Here is a 7078-nt window from a genome sequence, read left to right as displayed (position 1 = left end):
CAGGGCGATCATTTGTAAAGTCGGCAGCTAGTTGCTTGGCTAACGCTAACATCCTATTAACACATGCTTTGTTTCAAACTCACCAGTGGAAAATGCCGTGAACGTACCAACATGTACCAGGTGATGGCGTTAAAAGTCATGCTATTCAGGCTATTCGCCGTCCTTTTGTCATCTTAATAACCCAACTTCCTCTGGCTTTGCTTAAAAAAAAAACTGAAGCACTTACTCTTGTATTTAGCCGTGTAAATAAGCTATTCAGAGTCCAGCAAGACCCAAAATGCCATGCGTTTCCACGTCACACTTTCAAGCCCTATACGTACTCAGGGGCCTAGTAATTAGAGCAGGGGTCAGGAACCTTTTTGGCTGAGAGAGCCAAGAATCCAAATATTTTAAAATGTATTTCCGTAAGAGCCATATGATATTTTTTTCAACACTGAACACAACTAAACGCAAGCATTTTTAAGTAAGACCAACATTTCTAGAGTATAATAGGTCTCTTATTCTTTGTAATAACATTGGTATTCTGAAGCTAACAGTGGAGGGGGCGTGGCCTGCGGGCCTGCAGCGAAGCGGGGTGTGCCAGGACCGGCCTCGAAATCAGCTACAGGTGCGTAGATGGCCCACCTGGGCCTTGTTATCTAATCATCTGTCGCTCTGTTATAAACAGCAGCCAGGAGGAGAGACGGGGTTGGAGCTGGAGCCAGAGTGCGAGCGAGAACGAAAGAGAAAAAGACAAAAGCTGGAAACTATTGAAAAATAAAACAATATTGTAACCCTGAAACAGGCTCTCATGTCGGTGCTTGGTGGTGTGAAGACCCCCCCGGGAGAGCAAGCTCCACACTAACCAATACTAAATAAATAACTTCTTACCATTAACACAACTTCTCGAACAGGTGCGGTAGAAAACGGATGGATGGATTAAAAATACATGAGAATGTTTTATATTTTCAACATTATTTTTAACACTGTGATTACAAGTGGAATTATTCAGTACTTATCGTGTCAAGCAATGTCAGCTCAGATTTACCTGAGAGCCAGATGCAGTCACATCTGGCTCGCGAGCCAAAGGTTCCCTACCCCTGAATTAGAGTGTCCGCCCTGAGATCGGTAGGTCGTGAGTTCAAATCCCGGCCGAGTCATACCAAAGACTATAAAAATGGGACCCATTACCTCCCTGCTTGGCATTCAGCATTGAGGGTTGGAATTGGGGTTTAAATCACCATTAATGATTCCCAGGCGCGGCACCGCTGCTGCCCACTGCTCCCCTCACCTCCCAGGGGGTGATCAAGGGTGATGGATCAAATTCAGAGAATAATTTCGCCACATCTAGTATGTGTGTGACAATCATTGGTACTTTAACTTTAACTTAACTTAATAACAGAACACACAACTTGGTTGCCATTCACAGGCCGAGTGTTTGTATTTTAGCATTGGCTTACCATTTTACAGCAAGCCCAGCAAACAAATCAGTGTGTTCATGCAGATTGTAAGAGTTCTCTAGCAAACAAAACAAATCTGTTTCTGATGTTGCAGCATTCCCTTGAACAATAAACAAGAGGATATGTGAAGCTAGGTAAAATATAACGAAGAGCTTAGCACGTAGACTGACATGGAGAGGTCTGTATATAGACATACTTGTCCGTGTAAAAACAATACTTTTTTTTCTTCTGAATTGCATGTTTGCATTTTGTTTTTATATCTTCTTAACACACACGCTCATACAGTATTTGTTTCCATAAATTCTTTCATTTCTCCGAGAGGAAGAGGAAGAGAAGAGAGGAGGAGGAGCACTGCGATTAGTTTCGGCGCTTGATTGGCAGCTAGCAGCATATGGAGCTGTGAGGAAGGGTGGCACACACTCACCTCAGAGGAAACAAATATTTGCCTGAAGGGGAGAGCGAGAAAAAGAATAAGAGAAAAAAAATAATTAGTTTGCAGACGCAGCGAGAGATAAAAGGCAGCAAGACGTTGCCATCAAAAGGCAGCGGAGTTGGTTGAAAAATTGAAATTTTCCCCGAGCTGACAGATCCAGTAGGTGGCTGGGAGACTTGAAGGAAAGGAACACACGCACACTGGATAAGCACACAGGATGCCAACGTGGAGTCTACATTAACATCTGTGCACACAGAATTAACACTTAAGCATGCATCTTCCACGCTTCAGCAACATGGCTGAGCTCCTACAATTATTTCTTAATTACCATGTCCACATTAAAGCACAGTGATGTGTTGACAGCAGTAAGGCATGTGCATCACGTCACATGCATCCAAAGCAGTGGTGTCAAACTCATTTTAGATGGGGGGCCCCTTGGAGAAAAATGTACTACCAAATGGGCCGCACTGGTAAAATCACAGCACAATAACTTAAAACTAAAGACAACTTCAGATAGATGTCTTCGTTTAGACATACATGTAGAACAAGCAAATTCTGAAAATGAACAAATCATAATGTTGTTTTTTACACTTACATGCTGCGGTTAATAGTATTCTAAATTTATTCGTCATCATTTATACCTTTTGAATAAATTATGTGATCATGTTCATCAGTCAACTCGTTGGTGTTAGTTTTCAATTTATCAATATAAAAAAAATAATATTATAATCCAATTACAGGATGTTATTTATGTAGTTCGCTCACTTTCCTCGACTGGTGCACTAACATTAAGTGGTTTATTTATTTTTTACGTATGTAGTATCATCTATAACAGGGGTTGGGAACCTACGGCTCTAGAGCCAGATGTGGCTCCTTTGATGACTACATATGGCTCTCAGATAATTATATTAATATAGCGCTTTTCTCTAGTGACTCAAAGCGCTTTACAAAGTGACACCCAATATGTAAGTTACATTTAAACTAGTGTGGGTGGCACTGGGGGCAGGTGTGTAAAGTGTCTTGCCCAAGGACACAATGGCAGTGACTAGGATGGCGGAAGCGGGAATCGAACCTCGAACCCTCAGGTTGATAGCACTTCCACTCTACCAACTGAGCTATGCCGAGAAACTGCGTAATACTCTTCCATATCAGTAGGTGGAAGTCGGTAGCTAATTGCTTTGTAGATGTTGGAAACAGCGGGAGGCAGAGTGCAGGTAAAAAGGTGTCTAATGCTTAAACCACGGGTAGGGAACCTATGGCTCTAGAGCCAGATGACTGCATATGGCTCTCAGATAAATCTTAGCTGACATTGCTTAACATGATAAATAATGAATAATTCCGCTGGTAATCACAGTTTCAAAAATAACGTTCAAATTAAAAAACATTCTCATGCATTTTAATCCAACCATCCGTTTTCTACCGCACCTGTTCAAGATGTCGCATTAATGGTAAGAAGTTATTGGTTAACTTTTATAATAACAATGTTGTTAAAAAGAATAAGAGACTTATTATACTCTACAAATGTTGGTCGTACTTAAAAATGCACAAATTTAGTTGTATTCAGTGTTGAAAAAAGTTGTATGGCTCTTACGGAAATACATTGTGAAATATTTGGCTTTCATGGCTCTCTCAGCCGAAAAGGTTCCCGACCCCTGATCTATAAAGATACAAAACATTTTCTATTGCGACATCTAGTGGACAAATTTAGAACAGCGGTTTCTTTCATTCAAAAATTTCGGCTCATTTTTATATTCATCCCGCGGGCTGGATAAAACCTGTCTGCTGTACGTTTGACAGCCCTAATATAAAGTAAAACTGTATCTTTCGGGACATGTTGACCTGCAGAAATGTTGACTCAAAGTCAAAATGATAGAAGATTTGCCAAGATTTCTTATGATCAGTTGATATATTTGATTAAAAAGGTTAAAAAAAGACCAAAACATTCGAAAACCAAAGCTATTTTTCCCATAAAAAATAATCAGATGAATCCTCTCCAGACACCTAAAAATATCAACATTTTATGGACAGTAATGATAGATTTTAATGCACACAACAATATGAAATAAACAGAGTTTAATCTAAGGGGTGGGTTCCCCCCACGCCCCTAATATAAGTCAGTAAACTTCAAGTAAAGTGCTGGCGATGCGGGAGACTGCCTGTGTTTTAGTACGGTGGTAGTATGATGGCCTCTCACACAGGCGATGTAAGGTCTGACCAGTAGGAAAAAACAATGCAATGATGCCAATCATTGCATTCTGCCGTCATATTTGGGGACCCCTGAGCTACAGCCCAAATAAAACTGTGCATTAAGGCACCCTCAGAAATACGTTTAAATGGTGAATAAAACGGGTAAAATTAACATTTTGCATAATTTTTACATCATCGTTTGAAGACTCGTGTTTGCGAAAATGGCAACAAACGGCATAGGAAGCGAGGCGGGAGAAAGCCAAGCGGACGTAGGCTTATAATTTATACGAGTTACAAACCCCGTTTCCATATGAGTTGGGGAATTGTGTTAGATGTAAATAGAAATGGAATACAATGATTTGCAAATCCTTTTCAACCCATATTCAGTTGAATGCACTACAAAGACAAGATATTTGATCTTCAAACTCATAAACCCTTTTTTTTTTTGCAAATAATAATTAACTTAGAATTTCATGGCTGCAACACTTGCCAAAGTAGTTGGGAAAGGGCATGTTCACCACTGTGTTACATCACCTTTCCTTGAACAATAATCAATAAATGTTATGGAACTGAAGAAACTAATTGTTGAAGCTTTGAAAGTGGAATTCTTTACCATTCTTGCTTGATGTACAGATTAAGTCGTTCAACAGTCCGGGATCTTGTTGTTGTATTTTACGCTTCATAAAGCGCCACACATTTTCCATGGAGACAGGTCTGGACTGCAGGCGGGCCAGGAAAGTACCCGCACTCTTTTACTACGAAGCCACGCTGTTGTAACACGTGGGTTGGCATTGTTTTGCTGAAATAAGCAGGGGCATCCATGATAACATTGCTTGGATGACAAGCAATGTTATCCAAAACCTGTGTGGACCATTCAGCAGTAATGGTGCCTTCACAGATGTGTAAGTTACCCAGGCCTTGGGCACAAATGCACCCCCATACCATCACAGATGCTGACTTTTGAACTTTGCGCCTTTAACAATCTGGATGGTTATTTTCCACGTCCACAGTTTCCAAATATAAATTGAAATGTGGACTCGTCAGAACACATAACACTTTTCCACTTTGCATCAGTCCATCTTAAATGAGTTCGGCCCAGCAAAGCCGGTGGCGTTCCTTTGTGTTGTTGATAAATGGCTTTCGCTTTGCATAGTACAGTTTTAACTTGCACTTACAGATGTAGCGACCAACTGTAATTACTGACAGTGGTTTTATGAAATGTTCCTGAGCCCATGTGGTGATATCCTTTATACACTGATGTCGGTTTTTGATGCAGTACCGCCTGAGGAATCAAAGGTCCGTAATATCATCGCTTACGTGCAGTGATTTCTCTAGATTCTCTGAACCTTTTGATGATTTTACCGATCGCAGATGCTAAAATCCCTAAATTCCTTGCAATAGTACGTTGAGAAATGTTGTTCTAAAACTGTTCGACAGTTTGCTTACAAACTGTTGACCCTCACCCCATCCTTGTTTGTGAATTACTTAACATTTCATGGAAGCTGCTTTTATAGCCAATCATGGCACCCACCTGTTCCCAATTAGCCTGCACACCTGTGGGATGTTCTAAATAAGTGTTTGATGAGCCTTTCTCAACTTTATCAGTATGTATTGCCACCTTTCCCAACTTCTTCGTCACGTGTTGCTGGCATCAAATTCTAAAGTTAATGATTATTTGCACGAAAAAATTTAATGTTTATCAGTTTGAACATCAAATATGTTGTCTTTGTAGCATATTCAACTGAATATGGGTTGAAAATGATTTGCAAATCAGTGTATTCCGTTTGTATTTACATCTAACACAATTTCCCAACTCATATGGAAACGGGGTTTGTATATAGCTCCATTCCTGGGTGCATCTCCCATTTTGCACGGAAAACACCACTTTACACAGCAATTTCCACAAAACGCTTTAAGATGTTCAACACTCTACTGCCATCTGGCAGATAAAGTAAATAGCGCAACAAGTTCGTAACGTTTTACATATCAGGTAAAACGTGACGAAGGTGGCCATATGAATCCCCTTCCTACTGTATCGTAAACGCTCACCAGAATATCACGATTTAATTATTCATATTTTTATTTCGAACCCGCCAAATACTGTGAGTAAGGCGGTCCCGTCGATGACATTTATAAACTTCAATAAAGTGTCTCGGATCAATGTTAGTGTGTATTCAAAGTAATTTGAAAATGTGGAAAAATTGCATGGAGTACAACAAAATATTTAAAAAAAAAACATGTCTATCCAGCCATCCATCCATCCATCTTCTACCGCTTGTCCCTTTTGGGGTTGCGGGGGGTGCTGTAGCCTATCTCAGCTGCATTCGGGCGGAAGGCGGGGTGTACCCTGGACAAGTCGCCACCTCATCACAGGGCCAACACAGATAGATAGACAACATTCACACTCACATTCACACACTAGGGCCAATTTAGTGTTGCCAATCAACCTATCCCTACTGCAGTACCTCTGCACGGACCCCCTGTTGAATGCCTCAGATATAGGCCATAAATACTTTAAATATGTTTTAAAAAAACAAATCCAAAATAAATAAATAAAAAAAATCTGCATTTACGAAGGTCCTGCAGTCCTGGGTTCAAATCCAGGCTCGGAATCTTTCTGTGTGGAGTTTGCATGTTCTGCCCGTGAATGCGTGGGTTCCCTCCGGGTACTCCGGCTTCCTCCCACTTCCAAAGACATGCACCTGGGGATAGGTTGATTGGCAACACTAAATTGGCCCTAGTGTGTGAATGTGACTGTGAATGTTGTCTGTCTATCTGTGTTGGCCCTGTGATGAGGTGGCGACTTGTCCAGGGTGTACCCCGCCTTCCGCCCGATTGTAGCTGAGATAGGCGCCAGCGCCCGCCGCGACCCCGAAAGGGAATAAGCGGTAGAAAATGGATGGATGGATGCATTTGACTGCGTTCAGTGTTGCTGCTATTGGAACTTTTTTTGCCACACTAAAGAAATCAATAAAGTTATTTCCGATCTAATTACACGTATCTAATCGAATACAAGACA

Source organism: Nerophis ophidion, linkage group LG05, assembly GCF_033978795.1.
Source record: "Nerophis ophidion isolate RoL-2023_Sa linkage group LG05, RoL_Noph_v1.0, whole genome shotgun sequence".
Classification (NCBI taxonomy): Eukaryota; Metazoa; Chordata; class Actinopteri; order Syngnathiformes; family Syngnathidae; genus Nerophis; species Nerophis ophidion.
Note: the sequence above shows the minus strand (reverse complement) of the source record.